The sequence below is a fragment of the Cetorhinus maximus genome, chromosome 18 (assembly GCF_964194155.1).
Source record: "Cetorhinus maximus chromosome 18, sCetMax3.hap1.1, whole genome shotgun sequence".
Lineage (NCBI taxonomy): Eukaryota > Metazoa > Chordata > Chondrichthyes > Lamniformes > Cetorhinidae > Cetorhinus > Cetorhinus maximus.
Window position 1 is genome coordinate 73,933,331 of NC_135896.1, and position 13,993 is coordinate 73,947,323.

The 13,993-nt window shown below is 46.0% G+C and overlaps 1 pseudogene; it reads left to right on the plus strand.

Moving 5' to 3' along the window:
* The first annotated feature begins 13,279 nt into the window (after positions 1-13,279).
* On the plus strand, positions 13,280-13,648 carry LOC144693496 (ATP synthase F(0) complex subunit f, mitochondrial pseudogene; annotated as a pseudogene).
* The last annotated feature ends 345 nt before the right edge of the window (positions 13,649-13,993 follow it).

Below are 13,993 nucleotides of genomic sequence, written 5' to 3' on the forward strand. Positions count from 1 at the left end.
TTTTTATTTCTGTTGGACTGATGTAAAGAACATATCTTTTTATTTTCTGTTGGACTGTGGATTAGAATTACAATGGCTGCAGGTTGAAAGACATGTCCATCGGAACAGGATGAGAGATATATACAATGTTGCAATCCTGGAACAGGATGTGCCATGAAAGACAGGTTGGTGCCGGAAAGGAGTCCTGGACCAAGGAGCTGCCTGACAACAGCATTTTAATTGGCTCCCGACCAGGTGACCAGGGTTTTGTGTGGTAGCAATTCAGCAGAAACCTCCTGGCCTGCAAAGAGAAAACATATAAAATCTCTTCTGCTCATATCTCTATAACCTGCTTTTTCTTTGGGGAAACCTTTGTAAAAAGGAAAAGGGGAAAACCACTGTTACAGATATTGAAAAGCAAGTTCTCAACTAGTGAACTAAATATTGAAAGACCACCTTGTGTCATCAACAAGAACTGAAAGGAATTTGGAAGACATCAATCAAGATCAACCCATCAAGTCCTGTACTCCAGAATTGGTGCTATTGAACTGTTTTATCCCACCCTTAAAATCCATGTTGTATGTGTGTTTGTGTGTGTGTATAGGGATTTAAGAAGGGGGTGGAGTTTAAGTTATAGTGTTAGAAGTTATCAGCTCATATTTCTTTCTTTTGCCACTAGTTAAAGACAATTTGTTAAATAAACAGTTATTTACTTATTCAGTTACAAACCTGGTGCTCATATTCTGTTAACCTAAATTAAACAGTTAGGTAGAATTGGGGCAATCTGGTGGTCTGGTCAAACTTTTCACATTTGTCGTGGCTCGGGGAACAGTGGGGCTTGATATTACTGCGCACTATCCCCAGTGAGTCATGACACCATGGAGGCTCTGGACCAGCAAGGGCAAGTCATGGGAGTGTGTGGAGAGGTGTCAGGGGCATGAGGCAGTGGAAGACAGGTCCAAGATAGGTCAGAGGGTGGGTTGGGGACATGGAGGAGTGGAAGAGGAACGGGCCTGGCATCCTTGTTCTGGTGGGAACAGGCAGTCAAGGTATGTAAATGCAGGGCCTAAAGGGTGGTGTCAGTACTGTCCACATGTGGATCCATTTCACGGTGGTGGCTGGCAGATTCCTTACAGGGCTCTGTGTTCATCTACAGCATTTCAATTATCCTCACTGAGAGTGATCTTGAACAATGTCCTTTACAATGCATAGAAGGGAGGGTCAGCTGAGCCTGCAAGTTGAGCCATGTCCTACAGAGTGGCGGGTACAATATTTAGTATATAATTTGTAGTTTTAAGAATTAAAGTGTTAATTATAGAAAACAAGCTGGGAGGTAATTACGCTTAAGAGGCCAGAATAGAAGAGATAGAGCTATAAAACAGCATGTGGAAAAAGTTAAACAATGCACGATCTAACTGAAAACAGAAACTGAAAATGCAAACAGACAAGGGAAACATAGAAACGAAACTGACCCTCCCTGTTTATAAGGAAACAAAAACTGAATCTGAAATTTAGAACCAAAACTGCTGGGCAGACTGAAACTGGCTGAGGCTATATAAAGAGGCGCAGAACCATCCAAGTAGTAGTTGCAGTTTGGAACTAGTGTGTGCACTTTGCAGCTCAGTTGAGAAAAGATAGCCAAAGTAAATGACAGTTGGATCTGCTGTATAAGCAGAGTTAAAAAAACTAACTTTATCATTCACCTGGTGAAGTTATTCTATTTCTTAAAACTAGGTGTTTAGGTTTCTCTTTAAAAGTTAATGGTCCCTAACCAGATTGTAATAAGAGTGAACACAAAGACACATCATAATGTCTTCCACAGTAAAGAAATGTCCCTAACTCTCCTGTAACCATCAATGTGTTCCAACCATGAGGGGTACCAGTACTAGTATCAACAAATAAAGATGATGCACAGATGAATAAAGTGAAGCTAATGTAATGTGAAATTTAAACTTGGAAAACTCATGCCACCTTTGTGACAATAAGTCTTATGCTAATGGCATTGGAGTTGGGCATAGTTGTGGCTGTGATGAAGACCCTCCCTGTTTAACCAGGAAGATCTTTTATAGCCCACCTGTTGTATTGTTGATGGCAGGTTTCATACTGAAAAGCTTTTCCTGCCACGTGATTGCATATGTCTCCCATGCACGCCGTCAACACTTTAAATTTTAATTAGAATCGTGTGGGAACCAGCGAAAAGCAAGCGAGCAGAAGGGGCGCCCAATTCCTGTCCGCTGTCGGGAATGGCGTGCAGAGTTAAAATTTTGCCCATGGTTTCTGAGACAGACAATTTACCTGTCAAAAGCAAAATACTGATGATGCTGGATATTTCAGGTGTGAGACCATGGATCCAAAACATTAACTCTGTTACTATCTCCAATTTACTTTTCAATTTTTCGTACTAAATTCGAATTACTTGGCATAAAGTCGAATGTCCTCTTCCATGCCATAGTGTCTCTATTCGCAACAATGGTTCTTAATTAGATAACTGCAAGAGATAACTGCACAAGATGGATGACAACTTCTGAATGGAAGTGAGTTGCAGCTGTGCTTTTGTATGAACTTCATTAATTGAAAATAAAAAGGAAATTGTTTTACTCAAAGGGGTATTGTCTCTGCATAGGGACATTTGAGCAGATTGATTTCCTTGAATAGACTTCCCTTAAAACTGATTGAAACATAAGAACATAAGAAATAGGAGCTGGACTAGGCATTCAGCCCTTTGAGCTCACTCCGCCATACAATGAGATCATGGCTGATCTTCTACTTCAGCACCATTTTCTTGCACTATCCCCGAATCCCTTGATGTTTTTAAGATGTAGAAATCTATCGATCTCAGTCACAAACATACTTAATGACTGAGACTCCTTTGGGGCCTCAGCTCCTCATCTCAGTCCTAAATGGCCTGCCCTTTATTCTGAGACTGTGTCCCTTGGTTCTAAACCCCAGTCAGGGGAAACATCCTTCCTGCATCTACCCTGTCGAGATCTGTAAGAATTTTGTATGCTTCTATGTATGAATGAGATAGCCTCTCATTCTTCTAAACTCCAGAGAATAAAGGCCCTGTTTATTTAATCATTCCTCATAGGACCATCCCTCCATCCCAAGAATTAATTTAGTGAACCTTTGTTGCACTCCCTCTATGGCAATAGCTGCCGTAAAGCAAGTTGGTTTAAAGGTCCAGCCACTGAAAAGGTATATTCATAACGTAAGTGGGCAGGATTGGGGTGTGTTTTGGGGGGCGGGGGGGGAGGGGGGGGGGGGGGGGTGGTTGGTGGGTAGCATGGGTTGGGGTTGGGTGGCCAGTGGTGGGGGATGTGGTTGAAGTGTGGAGGGCAGTCAGGGCTGGGGAGCACAGGCAAGGGCTGAAGAGCACGGTAAGGTATATGAGGGTGTCTTTGGGGCTCTCGTGGGAGTTCAGGGTGTGGGGTCAAGGGTACTCAGGGTGGGGGTCTGCAGGGCTAAGAGAGGAGCGGGAAAAATGCGGGAATCCTATGGGAGGTTGGGGTGGGTCAGTGCTATAGTTACCCAGAAGCTAGAAGTGGTTTTAATTCTTCTAACTTTTTCTGGCTAACTATTTCTGTATGACAGTCAGAACCATTTGAAGTTTGCGATTTAAATTGTATTATCAGAAGGTTCCCAGTGCAGAGCAATTGCCCATCGGAAGTTTCAATTCCCCAAGCAACTGCTGTGCAATCCTTGCTTGGGAACTTCTGGGGGAGTGAGGGGTGTGGATTCGCAATGCATTTTTGGGCAGATGCTCGGAAGTTATGGGCCCATATATTTTTATGGTCTTATTAACCTACCTCACTACTTTTAGTGGTTTACTCAGAACCCTTTGCTCCTCCAGCTAATTTAGATTATTTTCCAAGTAATATGTGATCTCCTTATTTTCCTTAATTGTGTTTCCTCATTTTCTTTGAACAGTTCCATTTCTTGGTAATAAAAATATGGGAGATGCAACCGTGATGGGGGAAATATCATTTGATTGGGTGAGGCATTTGAAGGTGGGACCTCATGGAATGAAACCTTCAGGAACATGTCCAACCAGAGTTAGCAACCCTACATGAGTCCCCAAAACAAATGGCAGAAAATCACCAAGGCACTGCTTCTGTTTGTCCAATACAGATACAAACTCTCCCCATAGGGATATATCAAACATACGTGTACCAAGTTTAGAGACCTTTTGAGAATGCAGTGCTGCTCCTAAAGGATAACTAGGTGTCAGCAGTGGTTCAGTGGGTAGTACTTTTACCTCTTGATCAGAAGGTTGTGAGTTCAAGCCCCATTCAGAAGCTGTGAGCTCAAAATTGAAGATGACACTTCAGTGCAGTATTGAGGATCATAATAAATATTCAGCACAGAAACAGCCATTCAACCCAACCAGTCCATTTTTGTTTTTATTCATTCACAGGATGTGGGCGTCGCTGTCTAAGACAGCATTTATTGCCCGTCCCTAATTGCCCTTGAGAAGGTGGTGATAAGCCGCCTTCTTGAACAGCTGCAGTCCATGTGATGTAGGTACATCCACAGTGCTGTTAGGAAAGGAATTTCAGGATTTTGACCCAACGACAGTGAAGGAACCGTGATATTTCCAAGTCAGGATGGCATGTGGCTTGGAGGGGAACTTGCAAGTAGTGGTGTTCCCATGCATCTGCTACCCTTGTCTTTCCAGGTGGTAGAGATTGCAGGTTTGGAAAGAGTTGCTGAAAGAGCCCGTGGTGAGTTGCTGCAGTGTCTCTTATCGATGGTACACAGTGCTGCCACTATGTGTCAGGGGTTGAGAGAGCGAATGTTTGAGGTGGTGGGTGGTGCCAATCAAGCAGGCTGTTTTGTCCTGGATGGTGTTGAGCTTTTTTAGTATTCTTGGAGCTGCACTAATCCAGGCAAGTGGAGAGTATTTCATCACACTCCTGACTTGTGCCTTTGCAGATAGTGGACAGGCTTTGGGGAGTCAGGAGGTGAGTTACTCACCACAGAATTCCCAGTCTCTGACCTGTTCTTGTAGCCGCAGTTTTTATATGACTGGTCCAGTTCAGTTTCTGGTCAATGGTAAACCTCAAGATGTTGATAGTAGGGGTTTTAGTGATGGTAATGACATTGAATGTCAAGGGGAGATGGTTAGATACACCTTTGTTGGAGATGGTCATTGCCTGGCACTTGTGTGGCACAAATGTTACTTGCCACTTATCAGCCCAAGCCTGAATGTGATCCTGATCTTGCTGCATATGGACACAAACTGCTTCAGTATCTGAGGAGTTGCGAATGGTACTGAATACTGTGAATTCATCCTTGAATGTCATCACTTCTGACCTTATTAAGGATGGAATATCACTGATGAAGCAGCTAAACATTGTTAGACCTAGGGCATCACCCTGGAGGAACTCCTGCTGCAATGCCTTGGGACTAAAGTCATTGACATCCAACAACCACAATCATCTTCCTTTGTGCTGGGTATGACTCCAACCAGTAGAAAGCATTCCCCCACCCCCACAATTCCCGTTGACTTCAGTTTTGTTAGGGCTCCTTGATGCCACAGTCAGTCAAATGCTGCCTTGAAGTCAAAGGCAGTCACTCTTGCCTCACCTCTGGGGTTCAGCTCTTTTATCCACGTTTGGACCAAGACTGAGGTCAGGAGCTGAGCGGCACTGGCAAAAGCGAAACTGAGAGTCAGAGAGCAGGTTATTGCTAAGTAAGTGCCACTTGATAGCACTGTTAATGACCCCTTCCATCACTTTACTGATGATTGAGAGTAGACTGATGGGGCGGTAATTGGCTGGGTTGGAATTGTCCTGCTTGGGCTATTTTCTACATCGATGGATAGGTGCCAGTACAGGAGCAGCTTAGCTCGGGGCTGAAGACTGACACTTGTGATGCTGGGGACCTCAGGAGAAGGGCAAGATGGATCATCCACTCGACACTTCTGGCTGAAGATGGCTGCAAATGCTTCAGCCTTGTCTTTTGCACAGATGTGCTGGGCTCCCTCATCAATGAGCATGCGGATATTTGTGGAGCCTCCTCCTCCAGTTAGCTGTTTAATTGCCCACCATGACTGTGGGTGTAACAGGACTGCAGAACTTAGATCTAATCTGTTGGTTGTGGGATTGCTTACCTCTGTCTATCGCATGCTGCTTCCACTGCTTGGCATGCAAGTAGCCCTGTGTTGTAGCTTCACCAGGTTGACACTTCATTTTTAGATATGCCTGGTGCTGCATCTGGCATGCCCTCCTGCACTCTTCCTTGAACTAGGGTTGATCCTCCAGCCTGATGAAAATGGTAAACTGGGAGATACGCTGGACCATGAGGTTACAGATTGCGGTAACCTGATGGTGCTGCTGCTGGTGGTCCACAGCATCGCGAATTTGCCCACTTTAGAGTTGCTAGATCTGTTCGAAATCTATCCCATTTAGCACGGTGGCAGTGCCACACAACCCGATGGAGGGTACCCTCATTGTGAAGAAGGGACTTGCTTCCATATGGACTGTGTGGTTGTCACTCCTACCAATGCTGCCATGGACAGATGCATCTGTGGCAGGTAGATTGGCAAGGACGAGGTCAATTAGGTTTTTCACTCTTGTTGGTTCCCTCACTACCTGCCGCACACCCAGTCTAGCAGCTGTGTCCTTTAGGATTCAGCCAGCAGTGGTGTTACCAAGCCACTGTTGATGATGGGCATTGGAGTTCCCCATCCAGAGTACATTCTGTGCCTTGCCACCCTCAGTGTTTCTTCCAATTAGTGTTCAACATAGAGGAGCACTCTTTCATCAGCTGAGGGGGATGTTAAGTGGTAATCAGCAGGAGGTTTCCTTGTCTATGTCTGACTTGATGCCATGAGATTTCATGGGGTCTGGAGTCAATATTCAGGGCTCCCAAGGCAACTCCCTCCAGATTGTATATCACTGTCAGTCACGTCTGGTGGTGTCAGTGACCGATGGTGATGATGGTGGGCGGAATTCTCCATCAGGGATTAAGTCCTGTGGCAGGGGTGGGGACGGGGAGTGTTTGCCACCCTGGAGGCTGATGGGAATTCCTGCAGTATCATGCGACCCCAGCCTCATTAATTATGCAGTCAGGGGTTTCCTCACATATCGCACAGCAGGGCAGGCTGGATGGCATGGGGTGAAGGTGCTCAGGCACAGAGGGCACCAGCAAGCTCTGCAAAAGACATGCCTCTCTGAGCCCTTATCCTTACGTGGATGGGCTCAACACTCTGGAGAGTGCTGGCCCAGGACCCTTCTGGACAACATGCACTGCATTAATGAAATGTCACACAATCCAGTGTGTTATCTCTGAGTCTGGAAGAATAGAAAGAAACGTGAAAATGCTATGTAAAGTTGGATGCTAAATACAATTCCTCAACCCATCTTCTCTATTCTCTTTGAGCAGGACAAGTTAGGCCATAGCCGGCGAGAGAGGGAGAAGATTGGAGGGGTCGGCCACACCTGAAGGAAGCAACTGAGTTCGAGGAGAGGACAACCCAGCTAGCAGGGGTGTAGCAGGACTGGGCCGTTGGGGATGGGGAGACTGGATTTGGGTCTCCAACCAGTAAGGATCCATGCATGTAATAGAACCTCATTTCCAAGGGTGCCTCCATGTTGGAGGCAGCTCATGACGTCACTTGCTCTGTCCTCTCTCACTTAAAGGTGCCTCCAGGAAGAGGGCAAGGCCCGGGCCAGAAGAAGATCTGCCCAGCTTCAGTGCAAGTCCAAGCCCAGAGAGAAACAAGGACGTAACACAAGAGCCATATGCAATTGTAAATGTGGCACAACAGGCACCTTCACCCTCCACTAGCCCAAAAACACGCTTCTCAGTGGGTCTTTGCTCTAGAGTAGGACGGGTCTCACATCCTGGCAGTCACCACATGGACACGTGTCCACAGCAAAAGGAGGCAGGGTTAGCTGAGCCAACCTGCACTTGGAGGAGTTCTGGGGAAGAGACATCTGTGAGGTCAGAGTCCTATGACGGGCCTCTAGAAACGGCCTTCCAACTGATACTGGAGAGTCAGCAAGAGGTGGGGGAACATCAGACATCAGGCAGAGGTGTCGGAGGCCCTCAGTGGGGTAGCACGTGAATCTGAGGTGTCCATCCACCTGCTCTCTAATGAAGTGGCGCCAACCTTTGGGCGCATAGAGGTCTGCATGGGACAGATGGCAGACTCCATAGAGATCCTAGTCCAGCAGGTTCTGTCGAAGATGCACGCAAGCCTACACTCCACTGCAGTAGCCATGGGGAGCTTCTGCAGTGGCTACGAAAGAGGGGACTGGGGCACCTTGACCTCCCTCCAGGTGCCCCTTCCTCTCAAGGTTGTCAGGCAGGGGCCTTCCGGCACCCAAAGGGAGGAGGAGCGGCAGCCGGACACCCCTGGGACATCCACTAAGGAATCTTAGACTGGCTCTTCTGAATCCCCTTTGCCTGTGACCCATTCAACCTCGTCCTCTCCCACTGCAGAGGTCCACAGCAGGACAGCCAAAGTAACCCAGGGCCCTCCTGGCCTCAGTTCTCCAGAGGATAGCTGCCAAGGTCATCCAATGCAACAGGGCCAACTGGTCAGCAGGCTGCCTCCACCTCTGTGGCGGATGTCGGGGAAGCACTTAGAAGGGGAATAAAGAAATATTAAAAGCATAAGTTGTTGCACAGGTGAACAACTGAATTTCACAATCAGAAAACCACCCCCCACCCCGGCCCCACTTCATCTTCCTGCAGGCACTCCATCCCCTGCAATGAGGCATCTGCAGGAAGGCAAATCTATGCACGGCCCTTGGATGCCACGTGCAAGCAATCTTCTGCACATGTTGAGCCTTTATCCTCCAAACTGCTTTGTGTCCCAGGGCCCTAGCATTGCAAATACTACATGCTGGCATTCCCTTTCAGTTGTCCAATTGAGATGACATGCATCTCTGCCCACACCCTGATGACCCAACTCCCATGCACCATCTCGAGATCTCAACCACGTGGCTCTGCATAGTTGCGACCAGCCGAGCAATGGTGGATAGTAATACTTTACCTCTGCTTCAACATTTTCTCCCCTCCCCTAGTCACCCACACCCTATCCCCCATAACCATTGAGCCCCCCCACCACACACCGGTATTAATTTTGATCTCCCCACTATTACCCTTCAACCCTCTCCCATCACCTTCGGCAATGTCCAGATGAACACTGAAATCCCCTTCTGTGCCAAAAATCCCACCCTTGTTACCACTGACTTGCCCACCCTCATCCTGCCTAACACCCCCGCCCCGAATCCGTGTCCAGAACTCCCACGTTCTGGATGCTGCTTCGTGGAGAAGATCCACGTGGTCAAAGCTTCACCCACCCAGTGCTGCACATGGTGCTCCAGGGTCCAGTCACTGGAGGCCTCCATCTTCTTCTCAGATCTCAGTGATCAGCCCAAGGCCATCTTAAGGGAAATCCCAACTTTTACACACCATGTTGATCCAGATTTGATCTGGCTGGCGTGGAGTACAATTAGGCATGGGGGGGCGCGATTCCGGTCGGTCCTTCATCTGCATCCCATTAGTGGGAAGCAAATCAGTTTCACACTGGCCTTTGGTGGGACTTGTGACCTGTCATGCATGCGGTAGTGGAAGATCCCGCCATCTTTTCACGCCAGCATGAAATGATTTTTGGACCTCCTGCCAATTTCTCCTCCACGCCCGCCTGCCATTAAACCCACCAACGGGGGCATGGGAGAATTCTGCCCAGTGTCTGGGACATTGTCTCTAAAGTACAACTGAATAGCTTGCTAGGCCATTTTGGGAACATTTCAGAGTCAACCACATTGCTCTGGGTCTGGAGTAACATGTAGGCCAGACCTTCCCTAAAGGGCTTTAGTGAGCCAGATATACTAAATGTCTGGACGCTGTACTCAGAAATGGCAGGCGACAGAGTGTAAGCAAATCACCCACGATTATCACCATACCTTTTTCACAAGCGCCCATTATTTCTTCCTATATACCCTCTCCTACAGTATGGTTACTATTAAGGCGCCTTTAAACCACTCCCACATGTGACTCCTTACCTTTACTATTTCTCATCTCTACTCAAACTCATTCTACATCTTGACCTCCAGAAATAAGGTCACCTCTCTCTATTGTACAAATGCCATTCTTAATTAACGGAACTACCCCTCCATCTTTTCCTAGCTTCCTGTCATTCCTAAATGACATGTACCCTTAAATACTCAGGTACCAGTCTTTATCATCATGCAGCTATGTCTCTGTAATGGCTATCAGATCATACATATTTATTTCTATTTGTGCTGTCAATTGTGCTGTTTGTTACAAATGCTTTCAGATACAGAGCTTTTAGTTCTGTCTTTTTACTTTTTTTGTAAACCCTAGCCTTATTTGCTGGCACACTCTTAGGTTTGTACACTCTGTCCCTTCCTGCCACACTCCGATTATAATTTCCCTTATTCCTACCTTCCACTTTTGCCTTGGCTTCTCTATATAATTTATCATATCTTCCCAAACTTAATCCCTTGACCCCACTATTTAGTTTAAAGCCCTCACTATCGTCCTAGTTATAAGACTCGTCAGAACACTCGTCCCAACACAGTTCAGGTGAAGGCCATCTCAACAGTACAGCTTCCACTTTCCCCAGTACTGATGCCAATGCCCCACGAATCGAAACCCATTTCTCCCACGCCAGCCTTTGAGCCATACATTTAACTCTTTAATCGGATTTACCCTACACCAATTTGCTCATGGCTCAGGTAGTAATCCAGAGATTATTACCTTTGAGGTTCTGCTTTTTAATTTAGCCGCTAGCTGCTCATACTCCCTCAGCAGAACCTCTTTCCTCATTCTATCTATGTCATTGCTACCTACGTGGACCACAATGACTGGATCCTCCGGCTCCCAATTCAAGTTCCTCTCCAGCCTAGAGCAGATGTCCCAAACTCTGGCACCGGATAGGCAACACATCCGTTTGGACCCTTGCTCTTGGTTGCAGAGAACTATGTCTACCCCTGACTATACTGACCCCAACTACCACTACATTTCAATTAACTCCCCCTGCTTGAATGGCTTGTTGTACCATTGTCAGTTTGCTCATCCACCCAGCAGCCACCACTTTGATCCATACAGGCTGCAAGAACCTCGAACCTGTTGGAAAAATTGCTAAGATTGAGCTTCCTCCACTTCTACCTTCTGGGACCCCATACCTGCCTCACACACACCCTCCTGTCCCTGACCACTGACCAAATCAGAAGACCCTACCCTCAAGGGTGTGGCTGCCTCCTGGTACAGGGTCCAGGTAACTCTTCCCCTCCCTGATACATCACAGTGTCTGCAGCTCGGCCTCCAGCTCAATGACATCAAACCGAAGCTCCTCAAGCCACAAACACTTACAGCAGATGCGTTTGCCCTTGATTACCCTGGTGTCCAGAAATGGCCACATTCTGCACTTGCAACACATCACCTTCCATCTTAATTATGTTAATTTATTCTTAATTAATTTATAATTAATAAACACAGCTACTCCCAATAACCTTTAATACTGCTAGTAAACCTTACAACTAATAAAACCTTACAATTACTAATAAATTACACATGTTTTCAACATAAATGAGCAAAATAGTCACCAACCAATCACCCATCTGTTTTCCTGTGATGTCACACTTCAATTTCTCTCAGAACACAACCGCTTTGCTCTGGAGCCACAGACTGGTCTGGATTGGATAGCTCTTCTAGGTGGTGGCTACTGCCTCCGGTCCTCTTTTTGCTTGCTCTTATTGCAGTGGTTACTGCCTCTGGGTCCTCTTTTTGCCACCCTTCCATGTGCTGCTGACTGCCTCTGGGTCTTCTTTCTGCCTGGTCTTGATTGCAATTGCTCTAGATTGTAGTGTCTTGTTCTTGATTCCCTCACAGAAGAAATAGTTTCCCTGCATCAACTCTATCAAATCCTTTTATCATTTTAAACACCTCAATTCAGAAAGAAAGAAAACTTGCATTTCTATACTACAACAACAACTTATTTCTATAGCACCTTTAACATAATAAACATCCCAAGGTAGTTTGCAGGAACAGTATAAAACAAAACTTGTCACGGACACATAAGGCAATATCAGGTCAGGTAACCACAAGCTTGGTCAAAGAGGTAGGTTTTAGAAGTGTCTGAAAGGAGTGAAGGGAGGCCATTCCAGAGCTTGGGACCTAGGCAACTGAAGGTATGGCCACTAATGTTGCAGCAATTAAAATTGGGGATGCTCCAGAGGGTGGAGTTAGGTGAGTGCAGACTTCTCAGAGCAGTGTGGGGCTGGAGAAGATTACAGAGATTGGGAGTGGCAAGGTCATGGAGGAATTTGAAAACAAGAATGACAAGTTTAATTGCTTGACTGGGAGCCAATGAAGGGGTGATAGGCAAATGGATTTAGTGCAAATTAAAACACGGGCATTAGAGATTTGCATAACCTCAAATTTACAGAGGATAGAATGTGGGACTCCAACCAGGTGTGCTTTGGAGTCTAGAGGTAACAAAGGCATGAATGAAGGTTTCAGCAACAGATGAGATTAAACAGGGGTGAAGTTGGATGTTGTTATGGAGGTGGAAATAGGCGGTCTTAGTGATGGTGTAGATTTGAGGTCAGAAGCCCATATTGGGGTCAAATGTCACAAACAGGGTTACAAATAGACAGGCTTAATCACAGACAATTGCCAGGGAGAGGAATGTAACTCTTTCAAGTTATCAACAGTCACAGATTGTAACTCTTTCGAGTACATTCACAGTTCTTGGTTTCTGAGAGTGGGACATGAACCCACAACCCTCTGATTCAAAGGTGAGGGTGCTATGAACTGAGCCACAGCTGACACCTCCGGGAGAGGAATGTAGTCGGTAGCTAGGGAATGGAGTTTGAAGTGGCGACTGAAATCACTGGCTTTAGTCTTCCCAATGTTTAATTGGAATAAGTTTCTTCTCATCCAGTACTGGATGTCAGTTAAGCAATGTGACAATTTAGCAACAATTAAAGAGTCTAGTGAGATGGTGGTGAGGTAAAACTGTATGTCATCAGCATATCTGTGAAAACTCACATTGTGTTTTGGATGATGTTGCTGAGGAGCTGCATATGGATGAGAAATAGGAGAAGCCCAGGAAAGATCATTGGGGGCACCAGGGGTACTGATGCAGGAGCAGCAACAGAAGTCATTGCAAGTGATTCTCTGGCTATGCTTAGATAGATTAAGAAAGGAATCAGATGAAAGCAATCCCAGTGAGTTATTCTCAGGGTGGGTCAGTCAAGGACAAGTGTCTAGGGCAAATTGCTCATTCATTCTAAAGAAGTCAATCGTAGCCCGCGGTTGAAGATGGCGGACAGGCTGGTTTCAGTTATGGGGAAGCGGTTGATGGATGTGAAGCTGGGGGAGCTGTCCCGATGGATCACTGAGCGAGATTTCACTCCCAACGGCATTCTAGGGGTTTTGCGTTGAGTCCATAACCGGTATTACACCAAGTACATTAAGCGAGGTGGGATCGGTGGTGTCGCCATGTTACTGGCTGGTTATGTTCCCATCAGTTACATCTGGGAGTATGATCACCTAAAGCACGAGCATTGGAGAAAGTATCATTGAACTACTGCTGAATTCCAGATCACTCCGCTCGCTGTATTTATGGAATTTTAAAGAAACGAGCGTTTGAGTTAGAATCATGGAAAATAAAATTAGGACCAGTGTCAATCTCCAGAAAAAAATAAATTGCAGCCGGTCTTTTTTGTCTGAACACTTTTGCACTCTGTTTCTAAATTTTTGTCTTCATATTTTCATTAATCAACAAAAACAAATCCAACCTGTGAACATCAACAGAGAAGTAGTGAATGATAACCCCTAACTAATAACTGGTTTTAAACATGAACGTCTTTCCTGCCTCCCCAATTTATCCGTGACAATCCAGCAAATTCCGGAGGGAAACCTGAGAACAAAGGAGATTTGAATGTAGAACTCCTTGTAGTGAATCCACTTTTTAACAGTGACAACAAGGTCCCAAAACCTTGCTTGCTTTTAGGAGCTTTACGGCTTT